The sequence below is a fragment of the Manis pentadactyla genome, chromosome 1, assembly GCF_030020395.1.
Source record: "Manis pentadactyla isolate mManPen7 chromosome 1, mManPen7.hap1, whole genome shotgun sequence".
Lineage (NCBI taxonomy): Eukaryota > Metazoa > Chordata > Mammalia > Pholidota > Manidae > Manis > Manis pentadactyla.
In genome coordinates, this window is record NC_080019.1 from 52901143 (window position 1) to 52914497 (window position 13355).

Here is a 13355-nt window from a genome sequence, read left to right on the forward strand (position 1 = left end):
GCCATCGCCCTAACATCAGAGTCAGATGCTAACTCTAAATATAACTCTATGTTACTGTAAATCTTACTGACCACCTAACCCTAACCCTAGGACCGAGCCCTGGACTAGATTCTTTGCCTTCAACATTGATGCCAACTAGGAGACACATCTTTACCCTGAGCCTCAATCGCACCATCGCACTCACATCAGAATTGAACAAAAATTCTCTCCATAAACGTATCATATGCATAGACATTCCCTTAGAGGAAACCCTAACCCTAGCCCAGGCCCCTTTAACTGAATTGCCACCATCAGCATTGACGTCTGTCATTCCTCCCCATAAAACTGAAGCTCATTCTGCCCATTGCCCTCACATCAGAGTCAGATCAGAACTCTAACTTTCACTCAATCAGCCCCATACACCTTAACTTACAACTAACGCCAGCCCTAGCCCTTTCGTCAGGATCTCACACTTCACCTTAAGCATAATGTCATCCACACCTCACCTTAAAACTTAAACTCAATCTTCCACTCGCACTCACATAGTAGACGGATCCGAATCTAACTGTAACCCTATCTCACCCATACTCCGTATCAAACATCTCAACCTAACCCTAGACCCGATCCATGGACCAGATATTTCGCCTTCACCATTGATATCAACTATGACTCCCTCAACCCTGTGACTCGACCTCACACTCGCCCTGACATCAAAATTTCACCCTAATTATATCCATAACCATATCTTCTGCACAGACTTTACCTTACAGAAAACCCTACAACTAACCAAGGTCCCTTAACCTGGACACTCAGCATCAGCATTGACGTCACCTATGTCACACCATGATGATCAAGATCAATCTGGCCATCGCCCTCACATCAGAGTAGGATTCAAAATTGAGCCATATCCACGTAAACCCCATACCCTTTTACGATTACATAACACTAACCCAAGCGCGGACCTGTGGCCTGAAACTCCAAAATCACCATGGATACCACAATTGCCTCACTGTAATCCTGGAACTGAATCTCACATTCGCCCTAACGTAAGAGAAGGACCCTTTGTCTAAATGTAACAGTACCCTCTCTCTACAACTAACGAAAAACCTAACCCTAAGCCTAGCCCTGGCCAGTGGTCCTGACAGCTCACCTGGAACATTGACGTCACCCATGCCTCACCATAACCCTGTTCCAACATCTTGCACTCCCCGTCACATCAGACCAAGAACCTAACTCTTTCCGTAATGCTAATGTCTCTGGAAACCAGAGAGAACAAAAAATTTTAACCCTAGCACTGAATCCTGGGCCTATCCACAAAACGTTAACATCAACAACTCCAAGGGCCCTCCTCAACACTGAAACGCAATTTCAGAGTCGCACTCACATCAGAGCTGGACCCTAACCCTAATCCTTAACTTATCCTTTCTGAAGAACCGAATGACCCACGAATCTCAACCCTAGCCATGACTCTTTACCTGTCCTTTCAACGTAACCACTGGCATCAGGCATGCTTCACCGTAATCCTGAACCACAATCTCGAACTTGCCCTCACATCAGAGACCAGCCCTAGGACTGTCCTTCACCCTATCCTTCCTGTACACCTCACAGAACACAATACCCTATCTCTAACCCTGGCCACTTTACCTAAACGTTGCCATCAGCTTCAACGTCTGTCGTGCCGCAAAGTAAACCTGAAGCTCAGTCTGGCCATCTCCCTCACATCAGTGTCAGATGCGAACTCTAAATGCAACTCTATGTTCCTGTAAATCTTACTGAACACCTAAGCCTAACCCTAGACACGAGCCCTGGACTAGATACTCTGGCTTCAACATTGCTGCCGACTAGGAGGCACATCTTCACACTGAGCCTGAAAATTACCCTCGCACTCAAATCAGAATTAAACCCAAATTCTCTCCGTAACCGTATCATATGCATAGGCTTTCCCTCACAGGAAAACCTAACCCTAGCCCAGGCCCCTTTAACTGACCCCACACCATCAGCATTGGCGTCTGTCATTCCTCCCCATAAAACTAAAGCTCATTCTGGCCATTGCCCTCACATCAGAGTCGGGTCGGAACCCTGTCACTCAATCAGCCCCATACACCTTAACTTACAACTAATTCCAGCCCTAGCCCTGGCGTCAGTATCCGACACTTCAGCTTTAGCATTAGTGTCAACCAAACATCACCTTAAAATGAAAATCAATCTTAGACTCGCCCTCACATCAGAGATGGATCCGAATCTAACGGTAACCCTATATCACCCATTCTCCTTTTCAAACACCTCAAACTAACCCTAGACCCGATCCATGGACCAGAGATTTCGCCTTCACCATTGATATCACCTATGACTCCCTCAACCCTGTGACTCGACCTCACACTCGCCCTGACATCAAAATTACACCCTAATTATGTCCATAACCATATCTTCTGCATAGACTTTACCTTACTGAATACCCTACCCCTAAACAAGATCCCTTAAGCTGGATCCTCAGCGTCAGCATTGATGTCACCAATGCCACAACATGATGATCAAGATCAATCTGTCCTTCGCCCTCACATCAGAGTAGGATCCAAAATCGAGCCGTATCCACGTAAACCCCATACCCTTTAACGATTACATAACCCTAACCCTAGTGCGGACCTGTTTCCTGAAACTCCACCATCACCTTGGATATCACCCTTGCCTCACTGTAATCCTGGAACCATAATCGCACAGTCTCCCTAACGTAAGAGAAGGAACCTATGTCTAAACGAAACAATACCATTCCTCTACAGTTTCCCCAAAACCTAACCCTAACCCTAGCCCTGGCCCGAGGTCCTGACACCTCACCTTGACCACTGACGTCACCCATGCCTCACCATAACCCTGATCCACCATCTTGCACTCCCCGTCATATCAGACCCAGAACCTAAATCTTTCCATAATGCTAATGTATCCGGAAACCAGAGAGAACACAAAATTTTAACCATAGCACTGAGTCCTGGGCCTATACTCACAACGACACCATTGACATCACCCAGGGACCTCCTCAACACTGAACCGCAATTTCACACTCGCACTCACATCAGAGCTTTACCCTACCCTTAATCCTAAAATTATCCTTTCTGTAGAACAGAACGACCCACTAATCCAAACCCTAGCCATGACTCTTGGACCTGTCCATTAACCGTAAACATTGGCATGACCCACCATTCACCGTAATCCTGAATCTCAATATCGCACTTGCCCTCACATCAGAGACAAGCCCTAAGTCTGTCCATACCCCTATCGTTCCTGTACACCTCACAGAGCACAATACCCTAACTCTAGCCCTGGCCACTTTACCTGAGCCGACACCATCAGCTTCAATGTCTGTCATGCCGTACCATAAACATGAAGCTCAATCTGGCCATCGCCCTAACATCAGAGTCAGATGCTAACTCTAAATATAACTCTATGTTACTGTAAATCTTACTGACCACCTAACCCTAACCCTAGGACCGAGCCCTGGACTAGATTCTTTGCCTTCAACATTGATGCCAACTAGGAGACACATCTTTACCCTGAGCCTCAATCGCACCATCGCACTCACATCAGAATTGAACAAAAATTCTCTCCATAAACGTATCATATGCATAGACATTCCCTTAGAGGAAACCCTAACCCTAGCCCAGGCCCCTTTAACTGAATTGCCACCATCAGCATTGACGTCTGTCATTCCTCCCCATAAAACTGAAGCTCATTCTGCCCATTGCCCTCACATCAGAGTCAGATCAGAACTCTAACTTTCACTCAATCAGCCCCATACACCTTAACTTACAACTAACGCCAGCCCTAGCCCTTTCGTCAGGATCTCACACTTCACCTTAAGCATTAATGTCATCCACACCTCACCTTAAAACTTAAACTCAATCTTCCACTCGCACTCACATCGTAGACGGATCCGAATCTAACTGTAACCCTATCTCACCCATACTCCGTATCAAACATCTCAACCTAACCCTAGACCCGATCCATGGACCAGATATTTCGCCTTCACCATTGATATCAACTATGACTCCCTCAACCCTGTGACTCGACCTCACACTCGCCCTGACATCAAAATTTCACCCTAATTATATCCATAACCATATCTTCTGCACAGACTTTACCTTACAGAAAACCCTACAACTAACCAAGGTCCCTTAACCTGGACACTCAGCATCAGCATTGACGTCACCTATGTCACACCATGATGATCAAGATCAATCTGGCCATCGCCCTCACATCAGAGTAGGATTCAAAATTGAGCCATATCCACGTAAACCCCATACCCTTTTACGATTACATAACACTAACCCAAGCGCGGCCCTGTGGCCTGAAACTCCAAAATCACCATGGATACCACAATTGCCTCACTGTAATCCTGGAACTGAATCTCACATTCGCCCTAACGTAAGAGAAGGACCCTTTGTCTAAATGTAACAGTACCCTCTCTCTACAACTAACGAAAAACCTAACCCTAAGCCTAGCCCTGGCCAGTGGTCCTGACAGCTCACCTGGAACATTGACGTCACCCATGCCTCACCATAACCCTGTTCCAACATCTTGCACTCCCCGTCACATCAGACCAAGAACCTAACTCTTTCCGTAATGCTAATGTCTCTGGAAACCAGAGAGAACAAAAAATTTTAACCCTAGCACTGAATCCTGGGCCTATCCACAAAACGTTAACATCAACAACTCCAAGGGCCCTCCTCAACACTGAAACGCAATTTCAGAGTCGCACTCACATCAGAGCTGGACCCTAACCCTAATCCTTAACTTATCCTTTCTGAAGAACCGAATGACCCACGAATCTCAACCCTAGCCATGACTCTTTACCTGTCCTTTCAACGTAACCACTGGCATCAGGCATGCTTCACCGTAATCCTGAACCACAATCTCGAACTTGCCCTCACATCAGAGACCAGCCCTAAGACTGTCCTTCACCCTATCCTTCCTGTACACCTCACAGAACACAATACCCTATCTCTAACCCTGGCCACTTTACCTAAACGTTGCCATCAGCTTCAACGTCTGTCGTGCCGCAAAGTAAACCTGAAGCTCAGTCTGGCCATCTCCCTCACATCAGTGTCAGATGCGAACTCTAAAGGCAACTCTATGTTCCTGTAAATCTTACTGAACACGTAAGCCTAACCCTAGACACGAGCCCTGGACTAGATACTCTGGCTTCAACATTGCTGCCGACTAGGAGGCACATCTTCACACTGAGCATGAAACTTACCCTCGCACTCAAATCAGAATTAAACCCAAATTCTCTCTGTAACCGTATCATATGCATAGGCTTTCCCTCACAGGAAAACCTAACCCTAGCCCAGGCCCCTTTAACTGACCCCACACCATCAGCATTGGCGTCTGTCATTCCTCCCCATAAAACTAAAGCTCATTCTGGCCATTGCCCTCACATCAGAGTCGGATCAGAACCCTGTCACTCAATCAGCCACATACACCTTAACTTACAACTAATTCCAGCCCTAGCCCTGGCGTCAGTATCCGACACTTCAGCTTTAGCATTAGTGTCAACCAAACATCACCTTAAAATGAAAATCAATCTTAGACTCGCCCTCACATCAGAGATGGATCCGAATCTAACGGTTACCCTATATCACCCATACTCCTTTTCAAACACCTCAAACTAACCCTAGACCCGATCCATGGACCAGAGATTTCGCCTTCACCATTGATATCACCTATGACTCCCTCAACCCTGTGACTCGACCTCACACTCGCCCTGACATCAAAATTACACCCTAATTATGTCCATAACCATATCTTCTGCATAGACTTTACCTTACTGAATACCCTACCCCTAAACAAGATCCCTTAAGCTGGATCCTCAGCGTCAGCATTGATGTCACCAATGCCACACCATGATGATCAAGATCAATCTGTCCTTCGCCCTCACATCAGAGTAGGATCCAAAATCGAGCCGTATCCACTTAAACCCCATACCCTTTAACGATTACATAACCCTAACCCTAGTGCGGACCTGTTTCCTGAAACTCCACCATCACCTTGGATATCACCCTTGCCTCACTGTAATCCTGGAACCATAATCGCATAGTCTCCCTAACGTAAGAGAAGGAACCTATGTCTAAACGAAACAATACCATTCCTCTACAGCTTCCCCAAAACCTAACCCTAACCCTAGCCCTGGCCCGAGGTCCTGACACCTCACCTTGACCACTGACGTCACCCATGCCTCACCATAAACCTGATCCACCATCTTGCACTCCCCGTCATATCAGACCCAGAACCTAAATCTTTCCATAATGCTAATGTATCTGGAAACCAGAGAGAACACAAAATTTTAACCCTAGCACTGAGTCCTGGGCCTATACTCACAACGACACCATTGACATCACCCAGGGACCTCCTCAACACTGAACCGCAATTTCACACTCGCACTCACATCAGAGCTTTACCCTACCCTTAATCCTAAAATTATCCTTTCTGTAGAACAGAAGGACCCACTAATCCAAACCCTAGCCACGACTCTTGGACCTGTCCATTAACCGTAAACATTGGCATGACCCAACATTCACCGTAATCCTGAACCTCAATCTCGCACTTGCCCTCACATCAGAGACAAGCCCTAAGTCTGTCCATACCCCTATCGTTCCTGTACACCTCACAGAGCACAATACCCTAACTCTAGCCCTGGCCACTTTACCTGAGCCGACACCATCAGCTTCAATGTCTGTCATGCCGTACCGTAAACATGAAGCTCAATCTGCCATCGTCCTAACATCGGAGTCAGATGCTAACTCTAAATATAACTCTATGTTACTGTAAATCTTACTGACCACCTAACCCTAACCCTAGGACCGAGCCCTGGACTAGATTCTCTGCCTTCAACATTGATGCCAACTAGGAGACACATCTTTACCCTGAGCCTCAATCGCACCATCGCACTCACATCAGAATTGAACAAAAATTCTCTCCATAAACGTATCATATGCATAGACATTCCCTTAGAGGAAACCCTAACCCTAGCCCAGGCCCCTTTAACTGAATTGCCACCATCAGCATTGACGTCTGTCATTCCTCCCCATAAAACTGAAGCTCATTCTGCCCATTGCCCTCACATCAGAGTCAGATCAGAACTCTAACTTTCATTCAATCAGCCCCATACACCTTAACTTACAACTAACGCCAGCCCTAGCCCTTTCGTCAGGATCTCACACTTCACCTTAAGCATTAATGTCATCCACACCTCACCTTAAAACTTAAACTCAATCTTCCACTCGCACTCACATCGTAGACGGATCCGAATCTAACTGTAACCATATCTCACCCATAGTCCGTATCAAACATCTCAACTTAACCCTAGACCCGATCCATGGACCAGATATTTCGCCTTCACCATTGATATCAACTATGACTCCCTCAACCCTGTGACTCGACCTCACACTCGCTCTGACATCAAAATTACACCCTAATTATATCCATAACCATATCTTCTGCACAGACTTTACCTTACAGAAAACCCTACAACTAACCAAGGTCCCTTAACCTGGACACTCAGCATCAGCATTGACGTCACCTATGTCACACCATGATGATCAAGATCAATCTGGCCATCGCCCTCACATCAGAGTAGGATTCAAAATTGAGCCATATCCACGTAAACCCCATACCCTTTTACGATTACATAACACTAACCCAAGCGCGGCCCTGTGGCCTGAAACTCCAAAATCACCATGGATACCACAATTGCCTCACTGTAATCCTGGAACTGAATCTCACATTCGCCCTAACGTAAGAGAAGGACCCTTTGTCTAAATGTAACAGTACCCTCTCTCTACAACTAACGAAAAACCTAACCCTAAGCCTAGCCCTGGCCAGTGGTCCTGACAGCTCACCTGGAACATTGACGTCACCCATGCCTCACCATAACCCTGTTCCAACATCTTGCACTCCCCGTCACATCAGACCAAGAACCTAACTCTTTCCGTAATGCTAATGTCTCTGGAAACCAGAGAGAACAAAAAATTTTAACCCTAGCACTGAATCCTGGGCCTATCCACAAAACGTTAACATCAACAACTCCAAGGGCCCTCCTCAACACTGAAACGCAATTTCAGAGTCGCACTCACATCAGAGCTGGACCCTAACCCTAATCCTTAACTTATCCTTTCTGAAGAACCGAATGACCCACGAATCTCAACCCTAGCCATGACTCTTTACCTGTCCTTTCAACGTAACCACTGGCATCAGGCATGCTTCACCGTAATCCTGAACCACAATCTCGAACTTGCCCTCACATCAGAGACCAGCCCTAAGACTGTCCTTCACCCTATCCTTCCTGTACACCTCACAGAACACAATACCCTATCTCTAACCCTGGCCACTTTACCTAAACGTTGCCATCAGCTTCAACGTCTGTCGTGCCGCAAAGTAAACCTGAAGCTCAGTCTGGCCATCTCCCTCACATCAGTGTCAGATGCGAACTCTAAAGGCAACTCTATGTTCCTGTAAATCTTACTGAACACGTAAGCCTAACCCTAGACACGAGCCCTGGACTAGATACTCTGGCTTCAACATTGCTGCCGACTAGGAGGCACATCTTCACACTGAGCATGAAACTTACCCTCGCACTCAAATCAGAATTAAACCCAAATTCTCTCTGTAACCGTATCATATGCATAGGCTTTCCCTCACAGGAAAACCTAACCCTAGCCCAGGCCCCTTTAACTGACCCCACACCATCAGCATTGGCGTCTGTCATTCCTCCCCATAAAACTAAAGCTCATTCTGGCCATTGCCCTCACATCAGAGTCGGATCAGAACCCTGTCACTCAATCAGCCACATACACCTTAACTTACAACTAATTCCAGCCCTAGCCCTGGCGTCAGTATCCGACACTTCAGCTTTAGCATTAGTGTCAACCAAACATCACCTTAAAATGAAAATCAATCTTAGACTCGCCCTCACATCAGAGATGGATCCGAATCTAACGGTTACCCTATATCACCCATACTCCTTTTCAAACACCTCAAACTAACCCTAGACCCGATCCATGGACCAGAGATTTCGCCTTCACCATTGATATCACCTATGACTCCCTCAACCCTGTGACTCGACCTCACACTCGCCCTGACATCAAAATTACACCCTAATTATGTCCATAACCATATCTTCTGCATAGACTTTACCTTACTGAATACCCTACCCCTAAACAAGATCCCTTAAGCTGGATCCTCAGCGTCAGCATTGATGTCACCAATGCCACACCATGATGATCAAGATCAATCTGTCCTTCGCCCTCACATCAGAGTAGGATCCAAAATCGAGCCGTATCCACTTAAACCCCATACCCTTTAACGATTACATAACCCTAACCCTAGTGCGGACCTGTTTCCTGAAACTCCACCATCACCTTGGATATCACCCTTGCCTCACTGTAATCCTGGAACCATAATCGCATAGTCTCCCTAACGTAAGAGAAGGAACCTATGTCTAAACGAAACAATACCATTCCTCTACAGCTTCCCCAAAACCTAACCCTAACCCTAGCCCTGGCCCGAGGTCCTGACACCTCACCTTGACCACTGACGTCACCCATGCCTCACCATAACCCTGATCCACCATCTTGCACTCCCCGTCATATCAGACCCAGAACCTAAATCTTTCCATAATGCTAATGTATCTGGAAACCAGAGAGAACACAAAATTTTAACCCTAGCACTGAGTCCTGGGCCTATACTCACAACGACACCATTGACATCACCCAGGGACCTCCTCAACACTGAACCGCAATTTCACACTCGCACTCACATCAGAGCTTTACCCTACCCTTAATCCTAAAATTATCCTTTCTGTAGAACAGAAGGACCCACTAATCAAAACCCTAGCCACGACTCTTGGACCTGTCCATTAACCGTAAACATTGGCATGACCCAACATTCACCGTAATCCTGAACCTCAATCTCGCACTTGCCCTCACATCAGAGACAAGCCCTAAGTCTGTCCATACCCCTATCGTTCCTGTACACCTCACAGAGCACAATACCCTAACTCTAGCCCTGGCCACTTTACCTGAGCCGACACCATCAGGTTCAATGTCTGTCATGCCGTACCGTAAACATGAAGCTCAATCTGCCATCGTCCTAACATCGGAGTCAGATGCTAACTCTAAATATAACTCTATGTTACTGTAAATCTTACTGACCACCTAACCCTAACCCTAGGACCGAGCCCTGGACTAGATTCTCTGCCTTCAACATTGATGCCAACTAGGAGACACATCTTTACCCTGAGCCTCAATCGCACCATCGCACTCACATCAGAATTGAACAAAAATTCTCTCCATAAACGTATCATATGCATAGACATTCCCTTAGAGGAAACCCTAACCCTAGCCCAGGCCCCTTTAACTGAATTGCCACCATCAGCATTGACGTCTGTCATTCCTCCCCATAAAACTGAAGCTCATTCTGCCCATTGCCCTCACATCAGAGTCAGATCAGAACTCTAACTTTCATTCAATCAGCCCCATACACCTTAACTTACAACTAACGCCAGCCCTAGCCCTTTCGTCAGGATCTCACACTTCACCTTAAGCATTAATGTCATCCACACCTCACCTTAAAACTTAAACTCAATCTTCCACTCGCACTCACATCGTAGACGGATCCGAATCTAACTGTAACCATATCTCACCCATAGTCCGTATCAAACATCTCAACTTAACCCTAGACCCGATCCATGGACCAGATATTTCGCCTTCACCATTGATATCAACTATGACTCCCTCAACCCTGTGACTCGACCTCACACTCGCTCTGACATCAAAATTACACCCTAATTATATCCATAACCATATCTTCTGCACAGACTTTACCTTACAGAAAACCCTACAACTAACCAAGGTCCCTTAACCTGGACACTCAGCATCAGCATTGACGTCACCTATGTCACACCATGATGATCAAGATCAATCTGGCCATCGCCCTCACATCAGAGTAGGATTCAAAATTGAGCCATATCCACGTAAACCCCATACCCTTTTACGATTACATAACACTAACCCAAGCGCGGCCCTGTGGCCTGAAACTCCAAAATCACCATGGATACCACAATTGCCTCACTGTAATCCTGGAACTGAATCTCACATTCGCCCTAACGTAAGAGAAGGACCCTTTGTCTAAATGTAACAGTACCCTCTCTCTACAACTAACGAAAAACCTAACCCTAAGCCTAGCCCTGGCCAGTGGTCCTGACAGCTCACCTGGAACATTGACGTCACCCATGCCTCACCATAACCCTGTTCCAACATCTTGCACTCCCCGTCACATCAGACCAAGATCCTAACTCTTTCCGTAATGCTAATGTCTCTGGAAACCAGAGAGAACAAAAAATTTTAACCCTAGCACTGAATCCTGGGCCTATCCACAAAACGTTAACATCAACAACTCCAAGGGCCCTCCTCAACACTGAAACGCAATTTCAGAGTCGCACTCACATCAGAGCTGGACCCTAACCCTAATCCTTAACTTATCCTTTCTGAAGAACCGAATGACCCACGAATCTCAACCCTAGCCATGACTCTTTACCTGTCCTTTCAACGTAACCACTGGCATCAGGCATGCTTCACCGTAATCCTGAACCACAATCTCGAACTTGCCCTCACATCAGAGACCAGCCCTAAGACTGTCCTTCACCCTATCCTTCCTGTACACCTCACAGAACACAATACCCTATCTCTAACCCTGGCCACTTTACCTAAACGTTGCCATCAGCTTCAACGTCTGTCGTGCCGCAAAGTAAACCTGAAGCTCAGTCTGGCCATCTCCCTCACATCAGTGTCAGATGCGAACTCTAAAGGCAACTCTATGTTCCTGTAAATCTTACTGAACACCTAAGCCTAACCCTAGACACGAGCCCTGGACTAGATACTCTGGCTTCAACATTGCTGCCGACTAGGAGGCACATCTTCACACTGTGCATGAAACTTACCCTCGCACTCAAATCAGAATTAAACCCAAATTCTCTCTGTAACCGTATCATATGCATAGGCTTTCCCTCACAGGAAAACCTAACCCTAGCCCAGGCCCCTTTAACTGACCCCACACCATCAGCATTGGCGTCTGTCATTCCTCCCCATAAAACTAAAGCTCATTCTGGCCATTGCCCTCACATCAGAGTCGGATCAGAACCCTGTCACTCAATCAGCCACATACACCTTAACTTACAACTAATTCCAGCCCTAGCCCTGGCGTCAGTATCCGACACTTCAGCTTTAGCATTAGTGTCAACCAAACATCACCTTAAAATGAAAATCAATCTTAGACTCGCCCTCACATGAGAGATGGATCCGAATCTAACGGTTACCCTATATCACCCATACTCCTTTTCAAACACCTCAAACTAACCCTAGACCCGATCCATGGACCAGAGATTTCGCCTTCACCATTGATATCACCTATGACTCCCTCAACCCTGTGACTCGACCTCACACTCGCCCTGACATCAAAATTACACCCTAATTATGTCCATAACCATATCTTCTGCATAGACTTTACCTTACTGAATACCCTACCCCTAAACAAGATCCCTTAAGCTGGATCCTCAGCGTCAGCATTGATGTCACCAATGCCACACCATGATGATCAAGATCAATCTGTCCTTCGCCCTCACATCAGAGTAGGATCCAAAATCGAGCCGTATCCACTTAAACCCCATACCCTTTAACGATTACATAACCCTAACCCTAGTGCGGACCTGTTTCCTGAAACTCCACCATCACCTTGGATATCACCCTTGCCTCACTGTAATCCTGGAACCATAATCGCATAGTCTCCCTAACGTAAGAGAAGGAACCTATGTCTAAACGAAACAATACCATTCCTCTACAGCTTCCCCAAAACCTAACCCTAACCCTAGCCCTGGCCCGAGGTCCTGACACCTCACCTTGACCACTGACGTCACCCATGCCTCACCATAACCCTGATCCACCATCTTGCACTCCCCGTCATATCAGACCCAGAACCTAAATCTTTCCATAATGCTAATGTATCTGGAAACCAGAGAGAACACAAAATTTTAACCCTAGCACTGAGTCCTGGGCCTATACTCACAACGACACCATTGACATCACCCAGGGACCTCCTCAACACTGAACCGCAATTTCACACTCGCACTCACATCAGAGCTTTACCCTACCCTTAATCCTAAAATTATCCTTTCTGTAGAACAGAAGGACCCACTAATCAAAACCCTAGCCACGACTCTTGGACCTGTCCATTAACCGTAAACATTGGCATGACCCAACATTCACCGTAATCCTGAACCTCAATCTCGCACTTGCCCTCACATCAGAGACAAGCCCTAAGTCTGTCCATACCCC